Source organism: Ambystoma mexicanum, unplaced genomic scaffold (assembly GCF_040938575.1).
Source record: "Ambystoma mexicanum isolate Mex_15411 unplaced genomic scaffold, UKY_AmexF1_1 Mex_scaf10, whole genome shotgun sequence".
Lineage (NCBI taxonomy): Eukaryota > Metazoa > Chordata > Amphibia > Caudata > Ambystomatidae > Ambystoma > Ambystoma mexicanum.
In genome coordinates, this window is record NW_027182325.1 from 3,810,001 (window position 1) to 3,822,500 (window position 12,500).

The 12,500-nt window shown below is 46.6% G+C and overlaps 22 non-coding genes and 17 pseudogenes across 22 annotated transcripts; all 39 read left to right on the forward strand.

Moving 5' to 3' along the window:
* Nucleotides 1-81: 81 nt before the first annotated feature.
* LOC138541145 (5S ribosomal RNA) lies at nucleotides 82-200 on the forward strand. The gene has a single exon (XR_011289160.1). It is a non-coding gene; the product is annotated as a 5S ribosomal RNA (ribosomal RNA).
* A 106-nt stretch (nucleotides 201-306) lies between these two features.
* On the forward strand, nucleotides 307-425 carry LOC138537958 (5S ribosomal RNA). The gene has a single exon (XR_011286075.1). It is a non-coding gene; the product is annotated as a 5S ribosomal RNA (ribosomal RNA).
* A 106-nt stretch (nucleotides 426-531) lies between these two features.
* LOC138544210 (5S ribosomal RNA) lies at nucleotides 532-640 on the forward strand (annotated as a pseudogene).
* A 106-nt stretch (nucleotides 641-746) lies between these two features.
* Nucleotides 747-865, forward strand: LOC138551087 (5S ribosomal RNA). The gene has a single exon (XR_011294822.1). It is a non-coding gene; the product is annotated as a 5S ribosomal RNA (ribosomal RNA).
* A 106-nt stretch (nucleotides 866-971) lies between these two features.
* Nucleotides 972-1,080, forward strand: LOC138544047 (5S ribosomal RNA; annotated as a pseudogene).
* Nucleotides 1,081-1,543: 463 nt separating this feature from the next.
* LOC138537588 (5S ribosomal RNA) lies at nucleotides 1,544-1,662 on the forward strand. Its single transcript, XR_011285719.1, has one exon. It is a non-coding gene; the product is annotated as a 5S ribosomal RNA (ribosomal RNA).
* Nucleotides 1,663-1,767: 105 nt separating this feature from the next.
* On the forward strand, nucleotides 1,768-1,876 carry LOC138545520 (5S ribosomal RNA; annotated as a pseudogene).
* Nucleotides 1,877-2,340: 464 nt separating this feature from the next.
* On the forward strand, nucleotides 2,341-2,459 carry LOC138549353 (5S ribosomal RNA). Its single transcript, XR_011293135.1, has one exon. It is a non-coding gene; the product is annotated as a 5S ribosomal RNA (ribosomal RNA).
* A 106-nt stretch (nucleotides 2,460-2,565) lies between these two features.
* On the forward strand, nucleotides 2,566-2,674 carry LOC138545697 (5S ribosomal RNA; annotated as a pseudogene).
* Nucleotides 2,675-3,137: 463 nt separating this feature from the next.
* On the forward strand, nucleotides 3,138-3,256 carry LOC138541146 (5S ribosomal RNA). The gene has a single exon (XR_011289161.1). It is a non-coding gene; the product is annotated as a 5S ribosomal RNA (ribosomal RNA).
* Nucleotides 3,257-3,362: 106 nt separating this feature from the next.
* On the forward strand, nucleotides 3,363-3,481 carry LOC138537960 (5S ribosomal RNA). Its single transcript, XR_011286077.1, has one exon. It is a non-coding gene; the product is annotated as a 5S ribosomal RNA (ribosomal RNA).
* A 106-nt stretch (nucleotides 3,482-3,587) lies between these two features.
* On the forward strand, nucleotides 3,588-3,696 carry LOC138545451 (5S ribosomal RNA; annotated as a pseudogene).
* A 106-nt stretch (nucleotides 3,697-3,802) lies between these two features.
* LOC138541661 (5S ribosomal RNA) lies at nucleotides 3,803-3,921 on the forward strand. The gene has a single exon (XR_011289662.1). It is a non-coding gene; the product is annotated as a 5S ribosomal RNA (ribosomal RNA).
* A 106-nt stretch (nucleotides 3,922-4,027) lies between these two features.
* LOC138544049 (5S ribosomal RNA) lies at nucleotides 4,028-4,136 on the forward strand (annotated as a pseudogene).
* Nucleotides 4,137-4,599: 463 nt separating this feature from the next.
* Nucleotides 4,600-4,718, forward strand: LOC138537590 (5S ribosomal RNA). The gene has a single exon (XR_011285721.1). It is a non-coding gene; the product is annotated as a 5S ribosomal RNA (ribosomal RNA).
* A 106-nt stretch (nucleotides 4,719-4,824) lies between these two features.
* Nucleotides 4,825-4,943, forward strand: LOC138536987 (5S ribosomal RNA). The gene has a single exon (XR_011285140.1). It is a non-coding gene; the product is annotated as a 5S ribosomal RNA (ribosomal RNA).
* A 105-nt stretch (nucleotides 4,944-5,048) lies between these two features.
* LOC138544772 (5S ribosomal RNA) lies at nucleotides 5,049-5,157 on the forward strand (annotated as a pseudogene).
* Nucleotides 5,158-5,621: 464 nt separating this feature from the next.
* LOC138549354 (5S ribosomal RNA) lies at nucleotides 5,622-5,740 on the forward strand. The gene has a single exon (XR_011293136.1). It is a non-coding gene; the product is annotated as a 5S ribosomal RNA (ribosomal RNA).
* A 106-nt stretch (nucleotides 5,741-5,846) lies between these two features.
* On the forward strand, nucleotides 5,847-5,955 carry LOC138545698 (5S ribosomal RNA; annotated as a pseudogene).
* A 463-nt stretch (nucleotides 5,956-6,418) lies between these two features.
* Nucleotides 6,419-6,537, forward strand: LOC138541147 (5S ribosomal RNA). Its single transcript, XR_011289162.1, has one exon. It is a non-coding gene; the product is annotated as a 5S ribosomal RNA (ribosomal RNA).
* A 106-nt stretch (nucleotides 6,538-6,643) lies between these two features.
* LOC138537961 (5S ribosomal RNA) lies at nucleotides 6,644-6,762 on the forward strand. Its single transcript, XR_011286078.1, has one exon. It is a non-coding gene; the product is annotated as a 5S ribosomal RNA (ribosomal RNA).
* Nucleotides 6,763-6,868: 106 nt separating this feature from the next.
* On the forward strand, nucleotides 6,869-6,977 carry LOC138544212 (5S ribosomal RNA; annotated as a pseudogene).
* A 106-nt stretch (nucleotides 6,978-7,083) lies between these two features.
* Nucleotides 7,084-7,202, forward strand: LOC138551088 (5S ribosomal RNA). Its single transcript, XR_011294823.1, has one exon. It is a non-coding gene; the product is annotated as a 5S ribosomal RNA (ribosomal RNA).
* A 106-nt stretch (nucleotides 7,203-7,308) lies between these two features.
* LOC138544050 (5S ribosomal RNA) lies at nucleotides 7,309-7,417 on the forward strand (annotated as a pseudogene).
* A 463-nt stretch (nucleotides 7,418-7,880) lies between these two features.
* Nucleotides 7,881-7,999, forward strand: LOC138537591 (5S ribosomal RNA). The gene has a single exon (XR_011285722.1). It is a non-coding gene; the product is annotated as a 5S ribosomal RNA (ribosomal RNA).
* Nucleotides 8,000-8,105: 106 nt separating this feature from the next.
* Nucleotides 8,106-8,224, forward strand: LOC138550893 (5S ribosomal RNA). Its single transcript, XR_011294635.1, has one exon. It is a non-coding gene; the product is annotated as a 5S ribosomal RNA (ribosomal RNA).
* A 105-nt stretch (nucleotides 8,225-8,329) lies between these two features.
* Nucleotides 8,330-8,438, forward strand: LOC138545521 (5S ribosomal RNA; annotated as a pseudogene).
* A 463-nt stretch (nucleotides 8,439-8,901) lies between these two features.
* Nucleotides 8,902-9,020, forward strand: LOC138541148 (5S ribosomal RNA). Its single transcript, XR_011289163.1, has one exon. It is a non-coding gene; the product is annotated as a 5S ribosomal RNA (ribosomal RNA).
* Nucleotides 9,021-9,126: 106 nt separating this feature from the next.
* LOC138537962 (5S ribosomal RNA) lies at nucleotides 9,127-9,245 on the forward strand. The gene has a single exon (XR_011286079.1). It is a non-coding gene; the product is annotated as a 5S ribosomal RNA (ribosomal RNA).
* Nucleotides 9,246-9,351: 106 nt separating this feature from the next.
* Nucleotides 9,352-9,460, forward strand: LOC138544213 (5S ribosomal RNA; annotated as a pseudogene).
* A 106-nt stretch (nucleotides 9,461-9,566) lies between these two features.
* LOC138551089 (5S ribosomal RNA) lies at nucleotides 9,567-9,685 on the forward strand. Its single transcript, XR_011294824.1, has one exon. It is a non-coding gene; the product is annotated as a 5S ribosomal RNA (ribosomal RNA).
* Nucleotides 9,686-9,791: 106 nt separating this feature from the next.
* Nucleotides 9,792-9,900, forward strand: LOC138544051 (5S ribosomal RNA; annotated as a pseudogene).
* Nucleotides 9,901-10,363: 463 nt separating this feature from the next.
* Nucleotides 10,364-10,482, forward strand: LOC138537592 (5S ribosomal RNA). The gene has a single exon (XR_011285723.1). It is a non-coding gene; the product is annotated as a 5S ribosomal RNA (ribosomal RNA).
* A 106-nt stretch (nucleotides 10,483-10,588) lies between these two features.
* LOC138536998 (5S ribosomal RNA) lies at nucleotides 10,589-10,707 on the forward strand. Its single transcript, XR_011285151.1, has one exon. It is a non-coding gene; the product is annotated as a 5S ribosomal RNA (ribosomal RNA).
* A 105-nt stretch (nucleotides 10,708-10,812) lies between these two features.
* On the forward strand, nucleotides 10,813-10,921 carry LOC138545522 (5S ribosomal RNA; annotated as a pseudogene).
* Nucleotides 10,922-11,385: 464 nt separating this feature from the next.
* On the forward strand, nucleotides 11,386-11,494 carry LOC138542912 (5S ribosomal RNA; annotated as a pseudogene).
* Nucleotides 11,495-11,599: 105 nt separating this feature from the next.
* Nucleotides 11,600-11,708, forward strand: LOC138546926 (5S ribosomal RNA; annotated as a pseudogene).
* A 464-nt stretch (nucleotides 11,709-12,172) lies between these two features.
* LOC138549355 (5S ribosomal RNA) lies at nucleotides 12,173-12,291 on the forward strand. The gene has a single exon (XR_011293137.1). It is a non-coding gene; the product is annotated as a 5S ribosomal RNA (ribosomal RNA).
* Nucleotides 12,292-12,397: 106 nt separating this feature from the next.
* LOC138545699 (5S ribosomal RNA) overlaps nucleotides 12,398-12,500 on the forward strand; it is a 109-nt pseudogene continuing 6 nt past the window's right edge.

Below are 12,500 nucleotides of genomic sequence, written 5' to 3' on the forward strand. Positions count from 1 at the left end.
GTGGTATCATGTTGCAAGTGGCTGCATGGCTTAGCTTACTAAATGCAAATGCATAAGAGTAATATTCTTAGCATTCCTAGAGCCTACGGCCACACCACACTGAATGCACCCAATCTCGTCTGATCTCGGAAGTTAAGCAGTGTCAGGCCTAGTTAGTACCTGGATGGGAGACCGCCTGGGAATACCAGGTGCTGTAGGCTTTTTTGTGCTCCAAGTTCAGGAAGTGAGCCCTTTCTCAATTGCCTTTTAAAACTGCAAGGTCTAGCCGACTAGATGCTTAAAAGTACAAAACTCACTAGGCCCAGAGCCTACGGCCACACCACACTGAATGCGCCTGATCTCGTCTGATCTCATAAGCTAAGCAGTGTCGGGCCTAGTTAGTACCTGGATGGGAGACCGCCTGGGAATACCAGGTGCTGTAGGCTTTTTTGTACTCCAAGTTCAGGAAGTGAGCCATTTCTCAATTGCCTTTCAAAACTGCAAGGTCTAGCCGACTAGATGCTTAAAAGTACAAAACTCACAAGGCCCAGAGCCTACGGCCACACCACACTGAATGCGTCTGATCTCGGAAGCTAAGCAGTGTCGGGCCTCGTTAGTACCTGGATGGGAGACCGCCTGGGAATACCAGGTGCTGTAGGCTTTTTTGTGCTCCAAGTTCAGGAAGTGAGCCATTTCTCAATTGCCTTTCAAAACTGCAAGGTCTAGCTGACTAGATGCTTAAAAGTACAAAACTCAGTAGGCCCAGAGCCTACGGCCACACCACACTGATTGCGCCCGATCTCGTCTGATCTCGGAAGCTAAGCAGTGGCGGGCCTAGTTAGTACCTGGATGGGAGACCACCTGGGAATACCAGGTGCTGTAGGCTTTTTTGTGCTCCAAGTTCAGGAAGTGAGCCATTTCACAATTGCCTTTCAAAACTGCAAGGTCTAGCCGACTAGATGCTTAAAAGTACAAAACTCACTAGGCCCAGAGCCTACGGCCACACCACACTGAATGCGCCCGATCTCGGAAGCTAAGCAGGGTCGGGCCTAGTTAGTACCTAGATGGGAGACTGCCTGGGAATACCAGGTGCTGTAGGCTTTTTTGTGCTCCATGATTAGTAATTGCGCAACTTCTCAATTATTTTTCAAATTTGGTATGTTTCCAAAATAATTGTATCCCGTTTTATAGCGGAAATGTTGGACAACATCATGAGGGCTGGAGCTACCTTTTTACATAGAATTAGCATACAGGTAGTGTGTTCATGGGTAATAAATCGACTTTCACATGTAATGCAGTACAGAGAATATTGAGTCCTTCAAGAGGCATGAAAGAAAACCATTATTGTGTTGATTGTTCTCTCCACCTCCCTGCAACAGAGACAGGATGGATGAATTAAAGTTATCCTACCAGACATAGGAGTCCTGAATGGGCCCACCAGTCTTATATATCTCGCCTGATCGAGCCTGATCGAGCGATGAGCGTGGTATCATGTTGCAAGTGGCTGCATGGCTTAGCTTACTAAATGCAAATGCATAAGAGTAATATTCTTAGCATTCCTAGAGCCTACGGCCACACCACACTGAATGCACCCGATCTCGTCTGATCTCGGAAGTTAAGCAGTGTCAGGCCTAGTTAGTACCTGGATGGGAGACTGCCTGGGAATACCAGGTGCTGTAGGCTTTTTTGTGCTCCAAGTTCAGGAAGTGAGCCATTTCACAATTGCCTTTCAAAACTGCAAGGTCTAGCCGACTAGATGCTTAAAAGTACAAACTCACTAGGCCCAGAGCCTACGGCCACACCACACTGAATGCGCCCGATCTCGGAAGCTAAGCAGGGTCGGCCCTAGTTAGTACCTGGATGGGAGACTGCCTGGGAATACCAGGTGCTGTAGGCTTTTTTTGTGCTCCATGATTAGTAATTGCGCAACTTCTCAATTATTTTTCAAATTTGGTATGTTTCCAAAATAATTGTATCCCGTTTTATAGCGGAAATGTTGGACAACATCATGAGGGCTGGAGCTACCTTTTTACATAGAATTAGCATACAGGTAGTGTGTTCATGGGTAATAAATCGACTTTCACATGTAATGCAGTACAGAGAATATTGAGTCGTTCAAGAGGCATGAAAGAAAACCATTATTGTGTTGATTGTTCTCTCCACCTCCCTGCAACAGACACAGGATGGATGAATTAAAGTTATCCTACCAGACATAGGAGTCCTGAATGGGCCCACCAGTCTTATATATCTCGCCTGATCGAGCCTGATCGAGCGATGAGCGTGGTATCATGTTGCAAGTGGCTGCATGGCTTAGCTTACTAAATGCAAATGCATAAGAGTAATATTCTTAGCATTCCTAGAGCCTACGGCCACACCACACTGAATGCACCCGATCTCGTCTGATCTCGGAAGTTAAGCAGTGTCAGGCCTAGTTAGTACCTGGATGGGAGACCGCCTGGGAATACCAGGTGCTGTAGGCTTTTTTGTGCTCCAAGTTCAGGAAGTGAGCCATTTCACAATTGCCTTTCAAAACTGCAAGGTCTAGCCGACTAGATGCTTAAAAGTACAAAACTCACTAGGCCCAGAGCCTAAGGCCACACCACACTGAATGCGCCCGATCTCGGAAGCTAAGCAGGGTCGGGCCTAGTTAGTACCTGGATGGGAGACTGCCTGGGAATACCAGGTGCTGTAGGCTTTTTTGTGCTCCATGATTAGTAATTGCGCAACTTCTCAATTATTTTTCAAATTTGGTATGTTTCCAAAATAATTGTATCCCGTTTTATAGCGGAAATGTTGGACAACATCATGAGGGCTGGAGCAACCTTTTTACATAGAATTAGCATACAGGTAGTGTGTTCATGGGTAATAAATCGACTTTCACATGTAATGCAGTACAGAGAATATTGAGTCCTTCAAGAGGCATGAAAGAAAACCATTATTGTGTTGATTGTTCTCTCCACCTCCCTGCAACAGACACAGGATGGATGAATTAAAGTTATCCTACCAGACATAGGAGTCCTGAATGGGCCCACCAGTCTTATATATCTCGCCTGATCGAGCCTGATCGAGCGATGAGCGTGGTATCATGTTGCAAGTGGCTGCATGGCTTAGCTTACTAAATGCAAATGCATAAGAGTAATATTCTTAGCATTCCTAGAGCCTACGGCCACACCACACTGAATGCACCCAATCTCGTCTGATCTCGGAAGTTAAGCAGTGTCAGGCCTAGTTAGTACCTGGATGGGAGACCGCCTGGGAATACCAGGTGCTGTAGGCTTTTTTGTGCTCCAAGTTCAGGAAGTGAGCCCTTTCTCAATTGCCTTTTAAAACTGCAAGGTCTAGCCGACTAGATGCTTAAAAGTACAAAACTCACTAGGCCCAGAGCCTACGGCCACACCACACTGAATGCGCCTGATCTCGTCTGATCTCATAAGCTAAGCAGTGTCGGGCCTAGTTAGTACCTGGATGGGAGACCGCCTGGGAATACCAGGTGCTGTAGGCTTTTTTGTACTCCAAGTTCAGGAAGTGAGCCATTTCTCAATTGCCTTTCAAAACTGCAAGGTCTAGCCGACTAGATGCTTAAAAGTACAAAACTCACAAGGCCCAGAGCCTACGGCCACACCACACTGAATGTGTCTGATCTCGGAAGCTAAGCAGTGTCGGGCCTCGTTAGTACCTGGATGGGAGACCGCCTGGGAATACCAGGTGCTGTAGGCTTTTTTGTGCTCCAAGTTCAGGAAGTGAGCCATTTCTCAATTGCCTTTCAAAACTGCAAGGTCTAGCTGACTAGATGCTTAAAAGTACAAAACTCACTAGACCCAGAGCCTACGGCCACACCACACTGATTGCGCCCGATCTCGTCTGATCTCAGAAGCTAAGCAGTGGCGGGCCTAGTTAGTACCTGGATGGGAGACCACCTGGGAATACCAGGTGCTGTAGGCTTTTTTGTGCTCCAAGTTCAGGAAGTGAGCCATTTCACAATTGCCTTTCAAAACTGCAAGGTCTAGCCGACTAGATGCTTAAAAGTACAAAACTCACTAGGCCCAGAGCCTACGGCCACACCACACTGAATGCGCCCGATCTCGGAAGCTAAGCAGGGTCGGGCCTAGTTAGTACCTAGATGGGAGACTGCCTGGGAATACCAGGTGCTGTAGGCTTTTTTGTGCTCCATGATTAGTAATTGCGCAACTTCTCAATTATTTTTCAAATTTGGTATGTTTCCAAAATAATTGTATCCCGTTTTATAGCGGAAATGTTGGACAACATCATGAGGGCTGGAGCTACCTTTTTACATAGAATTAGCATACAGGTAGTGTGTTCATGGGTAATAAATCGACTTTCACATGTAATGCAGTACAGAGAATATTGAGTCCTTCAAGAGGCATGAAAGAAAACCATTATTGTGTTGATTGTTCTCTCCACCTCCCTGCAACAGACACAGGATGGATGAATTAAAGTTATCCTACCAGACATAGGAGTCCTGAATGGGCCCACCAGTCTTATATATCTCGCCTGATCGAGCCTGATCGAGCGATGAGCGTGGTATCATGTTGCAAGTGGCTGCATGGCTTAGCTTACTAAATGCAAATGCATAAGAGTAATATTCTTAGCATTCCTAGAGCCTACGGCCACACCACACTGAATGCACCCGATCTCGTCTGATCTCGGAAGTTAAGCAGTGTCAGGCCTAGTTAGTACCTGGATGGGAGACTGCCTGGGAATACCAGGTGCTGTAGGCTTTTTTGTGCTCCAAGTTCAGGAAGTGAGCCCTTTCTCAATTGCCTTTCAAAACTGCAAGGTCTAGCCGACTAGATGCTTAAAAGTACAAAACTCACTAGGCCCAGAGCCTACGGCCACACCACACTGAATGCGCCCGATCTCGTCTGATCTCGGAAGCTAAGCAGTGTCGGGCCTAGTTAGTACCTGGATGGGAGACCACCTGGGAATACCAGGTGCTGTAGGCTTTTTTGTGCTCCAAGTTCAGGAAGTGAGCCATTTCACAATTGCCTTTCAAAACTGCAAGGTCTAGCCGACTAGATGCTTAAAAGTACAAACTCACTAGGCCCAGAGCCTACGGCCACACCACACTGAATGCGCCCGATCTCGGAAGCTAAGCAGGGTAGGCCCTAGTTAGTACCTGGATGGGAGACTGCCTGGGAATACCAGGTGCTGTAGGCTTTTTTTGTGCTCCATGATTAGTAATTGCGCAACTTCTCAATTATTTTTCAAATTTGGTATGTTTCCAAAATAATTGTATCCCGTTTTATAGCGGAAATGTTGGACAACATCATGAGGGCTGGAGCTACCTTTTTACATAGAATTAGCATACAGGTAGTGTGTTCATGGGTAATAAATCGACTTTCACATGTAATGCAGTACAGAGAATATTGAGTCGTTCAAGAGGCATGAAAGAAAACCATTATTGTGTTGATTGTTCTCTCCACCTCCCTGCAACAGACACAGGATGGATGAATTAAAGTTATCCTACCAGACATAGGAGTCCTGAATGGGCCCACCAGTCTTATATATCTCGCCTGATCGAGCCTGATCGAGCGATGAGCGTGGTATCATGTTGCAAGTGGCTGCATGGCTTAGCTTACTAAATGCAAATGCATAAGAGTAATATTCTTAGCATTCCTAGAGCCTACGGCCACACCACACTGAATGCACCCGATCTCGTCTGATCTCGGAAGTTAAGCAGTGTCAGGCCTAGTTAGTACCTGGATGGGAGACCGCCTGGGAATACCAGGTGCTGTAGGCTTTTTTGTGCTCCAAGTTCAGGAAGTGAGCCATTTCACAATTGCCTTTCAAAACTGCAAGGTCTAGCCGACTAGATGCTTAAAAGTACAAAACTCACTAGGCCCAGAGCCTAAGGCCACACCACACTGAATGCGCCCGATCTCGGAAGCTAAGCAGGGTCGGGCCTAGTTAGTACCTGGATGGGAGACTGCCTGGGAATACCAGGTGCTGTAGGCTTTTTTGTGCTCCATGATTAGTAATTGCGCAACTTCTCAATTATTTTTCAAATTTGGTATGTTTCCAAAATAATTGTATCCCGTTTTATAGCGGAAATGTTGGACAACATCATGAGGGCTGGAGCAACCTTTTTACATAGAATTAGCATACAGGTAGTGTGTTCATGGGTAATAAATCGACTTTCACATGTAATGCAGTACAGAGAATATTGAGTCCTTCAAGAGGCATGAAAGAAAACCATTATTGTGTTGATTGTTCTCTCCACCTCCCTGCAACAGACACAGGATGGATGAATTAAAGTTATCCTACCAGACATAGGAGTCCTGAATGGGCCCACCAGTCTTATATATCTCGCCTGATCGAGCCTGATCGAGCGATGAGCGTGGTATCATGTTGCAAGTGGCTGCATGGCTTAGCTTACTAAATGCAAATGCATAAGAGTAATATTCTTAGCATTCCTAGAGCCTACGGCCACACCACACTGAATGCACCCAATCTCGTCTGATCTCGGAAGTTAAGCAGTGTCAGGCCTAGTTAGTACCTGGATGGGAGACCGCCTGGGAATACCAGGTGCTGTAGGCTTTTTTGTGCTCCAAGTTCAGGAAGTGAGCCCTTTCTCAATTGCCTTTTAAAACTGCAAGGTCTAGCCGACTAGATGCTTAAAAGTACAAAACTCACTAGGCCCAGAGCCTACGGCCACACCACACTGAATGCGCCTGATCTCGTCTGATCTCATAAGCTAAGCAGTGTCGGGCCTAGTTAGTACCTGGATGGGAGACCGCCTGGGAATACCAGGTGCTGTAGGCTTTTTTGTACTCCAAGTTCAGGAAGTGAGCCATTTCTCAATTGCCTTTCAAAACTGCAAGGTCTAGCCGACTAGATGCTTAAAAGTACAAAACTCACAAGGCCCAGAGCCTACGGCCACACCACACTGAATGCGTCTGATCTCGGAAGCTAAGCAGTGTCGGGCCTCGTTAGTACCTGGATGGGAGACCGCCTGGGAATACCAGGTGCTGTAGGCTTTTTTGTGCTCCAAGTTCAGGAAGTGAGCCATTTCTCAATTGCCTTTCAAAACTGCAAGGTCTAGCTGACTAGATGCTTAAAAGTACAAAACTCACTAGGCCCAGAGCCTACGGCCACACCACACTGATTGCGCCCGATCTCGTCTGATCTCGGAAGCTAAGCAGTGGCGGGCCTAGTTAGTACCTGGATGGGAGACCACCTGGGAATACCAGGTGCTGTAGGCTTTTTTGTGCTCCAAGTTCAGGAAGTGAGCCATTTCACAATTGCCTTTCAAAACTGCAAGGTCTAGCCGACTAGATGCTTAAAAGTACAAAACTCACTAGGCCCAGAGCCTACGGCCACACCACACTGAATGCGCCCGATCTCGGAAGCTAAGCAGGGTCGGGCCTAGTTAGTACCTAGATGGGAGACTGCCTGGGAATACCAGGTGCTGTAGGCTTTTTTGTGCTCCATGATTAGTAATTGCGCAACTTCTCAATTATTTTTCAAATTTGGTATGTTTCCAAAATAATTGTATCCCGTTTTATAGCGGAAATGTTGGACAACATCATGAGGGCTGGAGCTACCTTTTTACATAGAATTAGCATACAGGTAGTGTGTTCATGGGTAATAAATCGACTTTCACATGTAATGCAGTACAGAGAATATTGAGTCCTTCAAGAGGCATGAAAGAAAACCATTATTGTGTTGATTGTTCTCTCCACCTCCCTGCAACAGACACAGGATGGATGAATTAAAGTTATCCTACCAGACATAGGAGTCCTGAATGGGCCCACCAGTCTTATATATCTCGCCTGATCGAGCCTGATCGAGCGATGAGCGTGGTATCATGTTGCAAGTGGCTGCATGGCTTAGCTTACTAAATGCAAATGCATAAGAGTAATATTCTTAGCATTCCTAGAGCCTACGGCCACACCACACTGAATGCACCCGATCTCGTCTGATCTCGGAAGTTAAGCAGTGTCAGGCCTAGTTAGTACCTGGATGGGAGACTGCCTGGGAATACCAGGTGCTGTAGGCTTTTTTGTGCTCCAAGTTCAGGAAGTGAGCCCTTTCTCAATTGCCTTTCAAAACTGCAAGGTCTAGCCGACTAGATGCTTAAAAGTACAAAACTCACTAGGCCCAGAGCCTACGGCCACACCACCCTGAATGCGCCCGATCTCGTCTGATCTCGGAAGCTAAGCAGTGTCGGGCCTAGTTAGTACCTGGATGGGAGACCACCTGGGAATACCAGGTGCTGTAGGCTTTTTTGTGCTCCAAGTTCAGGAAGTGAGCCATTTCACAATTGCCTTTCAAAACTGCAAGGTCTAGCCGACTAGATGCTTAAAAGTACAAACTCACTAGGCCCAGAGCCTACGGCCACACCACACTGAATGCGCCCGATCTCGGAAGCTAAGCAGGGTCGGCCCTAGTTAGTACCTGGATGGGAGACTGCCTGGGAATACCAGGTGCTGTAGGCTTTTTTGTGCTCCATGATTAGTAATTGCGCAACTTCTCAATTATTTTTCAAATTTGGTATGTTTCCAAAATAATTGTATCCCGTTTTATAGCGGAAATGTTGGACAACATCATGAGGGCTGGAGCAACCTTTTTACATAGAATTAGCATACAGGTAGTGTGTTCATGGGTAATAAATCGACTTTCACATGTAATGCAATACAGAGAATATTGAGTCCTTCAAGAGGCATGAAAGAAAACCATTATTGTGTTGATTGTTCTCTCCACCTCCCTGCAACAGACACAGGATGGATGAATTAAAGTTATCCTACCAGACATAGGAGTCCTGAATGGGCCCACCAGTCTTATATATCTCGCCTGATCGAGCCTGATCGAGCGATGAGCGTGGTATCATGTTGCAAGTGGCTGCATGGCTTAGCTTACTAAATGCAAATGCATAAGAGTAATATTCTTAGCATTCCTAGAGCCTACGGCCACACCACACTGAATGCACCCAATCTCGTCTGATCTCGGAAGTTAAGCAGTGTCAGGCCTAGTTAGTACCTGGATGGGAGACCGCCTGGGAATACCAGGTGCTGTAGGCTTTTTTGTGCTCCAAGTTCAGGAAGTGAGCCCTTTCTCAATTGCCTTTTAAAACTGCAAGGTCTAGCCGACTAGATGCTTAAAAGTACAAAACTCACTAGGCCCAGAGCCTACGGCCACACCACACTGAATGCGCCTGATCTCGTCTGATCTCATAAGCTAAGCAGTGTCGGGCCTAGTTAGTACCTGGATGGGAGACCGCCTGGGAATACCAGGTGCTGTAGGCTTTTTTGTACTCCAAGTTCAGGAAGTGAGCCATTTCTCAATTGCCTTTCAAAACTGCAAGGTCTAGCCGACTAGATGCTTAAAAGTACAAAACTCACAAGGCCCAGAGCCTACGGCCACACCACACTGAATGCGTCTGATCTCGGAAGCTAAGCAGTGTCGGGCCTCGTTAGTACCTGGATGGGAGACCGCCTGGGAATACCAGGTGCTGTAGGCTTTTTTGTGCTCCAAGTTCAGGAAGTGAGCCATTTCTCAATTGCCTTTCAAAACTGCAAGGTCTAGCTGACTAGATGCTTAAAAGTACAAAACTCACTAGGCCCAGAGCCTACGGCCACACCACACTGATTGCGCCCGATCTCGTCTGATCTCGGAAGCTAAGCAGTGGCGGGCCTAGTTAGTACCTGGATGGGAGACCACCTGGGAATACCAGGTGCTGTAGGCTTTTTTGTGCTCCAAGTTCAGGAAGTGAGCCATTTCACAATTGCCTTTCAAAACTGCAAGGTCTAGCCGACTAGATGCTTAAAAGTACAAAACTCACTAGGCCCAGAGCCTACGGCCACACCACACTGAATGCGCCCGATCTCGGAAGCTAAGCAGGGTCGGGCCTAGTTAGTACCTAGATGGGAGACTGCCTGGGAATACCAGGTGCTGTAGGCTTTTTTGTGCTCCATGATTAGTAATTGCGCAACTTCTCAATTATTTTTCAAATTTGGTATGTTTCCAAAATAATTGTATCCCGTTTTATAGCGGAAATGTTGGACAACATCATGAGGGCTGGAGCTACCTTTTTACATAGAATTAGCATACAGGTAGTGTGTTCATGGGTAATAAATCGACTTTCACATGTAATGCAGTACAGAGAATATTGAGTCCTTCAAGAGGCATGAAAGAAAACCATTATTGTGTTGATTGTTCTCTCCACCTCCCTGCAACAGACACAGGATGGATGAATTAAAGTTATCCTACCAGACATAGGAGTCCAGAATGGGCCCACCAGTCTTATATATCTCGCCTGATCGAGCCTGATCGAGCGATGAGCGTGGTATCATGTTGCAAGTGGCTGCATGGCTTAGCTTACTAAATGCAAATGCATAAGAGTAATATTCTTAGCATTCCTAGAGCCTACGGCCACACCACACTGAATGCACCCGATCTCGTCTGATCTCGGAAGTTAAGCAGTGTCAGGCCTAGTTAGTACCTGGATGGGAGACTGCCTGGGAATACCAGGTGCTGTAGGCTTTTTTGTGCTCCAAGTTCAGGAAGTGAGCCCTTTCTCAATTGCCTTTCAAAACTGCAAGGTCTAGCCGACTAGATGCTTAAAAGTACAAAACTCACTAGGCCCAGAGCCTACGGCCACACCACACTGAATGCGCCCGATCTCGTCTGATCTCGGAAGCTAAGCAGTGTCGGGCCTAGTTAGTACCTGGATGGGAGACCACCTGGGAATACCAGGTGCTGTAGGCTTTTTTGTGCTCCAAGTTCAGGAAGTGAGCCATTTCACAATTGCCTTTCAAAACTGCAAGGTCTAGCCGACTAGATGCTTAAAAGTACAAACTCACTAGGCCCAGAGCCTACGGCCACACCACACTGAATGCGCCCGATCTCGGAAGCTAAGCAGGGTCGGCCCTAGTTAGTACCTGGATGGGAGACTGCCTGGGAATACCAGGTGCTGTAGGCTTTTTTTGTGCTCCATGATTAGTAATTGCGCAACTTCTCAATTATTTTTCAAATTTGGTATGTTTCCAAAATAATTGTATCCCGTTTTATAGCGGAAATGTTGGACAACATCATGAGGGCTGGAGCTACCTTTTTACATAGAATTAGCATACAGGTAGTGTGTTCATGGGTAATAAATCGACTTTCACATGTAATGCAGTACAGAGAATATTGAGTCGTTCAAGAGGCATGAAAGAAAACCATTATTGTGTTGATTGTTCTCTCCACCTCCCTGCAACAGACACAGGATGGATGAATTAAAGTTATCCTACCAGACATAGGAGTCCTGAATGGGCCCACCAGTCTTATATATCTCGCCTGATCGAGCCTGATCGAGCGATGAGCGTGGTATCATGTTGCAAGTGGCTGCATGGCTTAGCTTACTAAATGCAAATGCATAAGAGTAATATTCTTAGCATTCCTAGAGCCTACGGCCACACCACACTGAATGCACCCGATCTCGGAAGTTAAGCAGTGTTAGGCCTCGTTAGTACCTGGATGGGAGACCGCCTGGGAATACCAGGTGCTGTAGGCTTTTTTGTGCTCCAAGTTCAGGAAGTGAGCCATTTCACAATTGCCTTTCAAAACTGCAAGGTCTAGCCGACTAGATGCTTAAAAGTACAAACTCACTAGGCCCAGAGCCTACGGCCACACCACACTGAATGCGCCCGATCTCAGAAGCTAAGCAGAGTCAGGCCTAGTTAGTACCTGGATGGGAGACTGCCTGGGAATACCAGGTGCTGTAGGCTTTTTTTGTGCTCCATGATTAGTAATTGCGCAACTTCTCAATTATTTTTCAAATTTGGTATGTTTCCAAAATAATTGTATCCCGTTTTATAGCGGAAATGTTGGACAACATCATGAGGGCTGGAGCTACCTTTTTACATAGAATTAGCATACAGGTAGTGTGTTCATGGGTAATAAATCGACTTTCACATGTAATGCAGTACAGAGAATATTGAGTCCTTCAAGAGGCATGAAAGAAAACCATTATTGTGTTGATTGTTCTCTCCACCTCCCTGCAACAGACACAGGATGGATGAATTAAAGTTATCCTACCAGACATAGGAGTCCTGAATGGGCCCACCAGTCTTATATATCTCGCCTGATCGAGCCTGATCGAGCGATGAGCGTGGTATCATGTTGCAAGTGGCTGCATGGCTTAGCTTACTAAATGCAAATGCATAAGAGTAATATTCTTAGCATTCCTAGAGCCTACGGCCACACCACACTGAATGCACCCGATCTCGTCTGATCTCGGAAGTTAAGCAGTGTCAGGCCTAGTTAGTACCTGGATGGGAGACCGCCTGGGAATACCAGGTGCTGTAGGCTTTTTTGTGCTCCAAGTTCAGGAAGTGAGCCATTTCACAATTGCCTTTCAAAACTGCAAGGTCTAGCCGACTAGATGCTTAAAAGTACAAAACTCACTAGGCCCAGAGCCTAAGGCCACACCACACTGAATGCGCCCGATCTCGGAAGCTAAGCAGGGTCGGGCCTAGTTAGTACCTGGATGGGAGACTGCCTGGGAATACCAGGTGCTG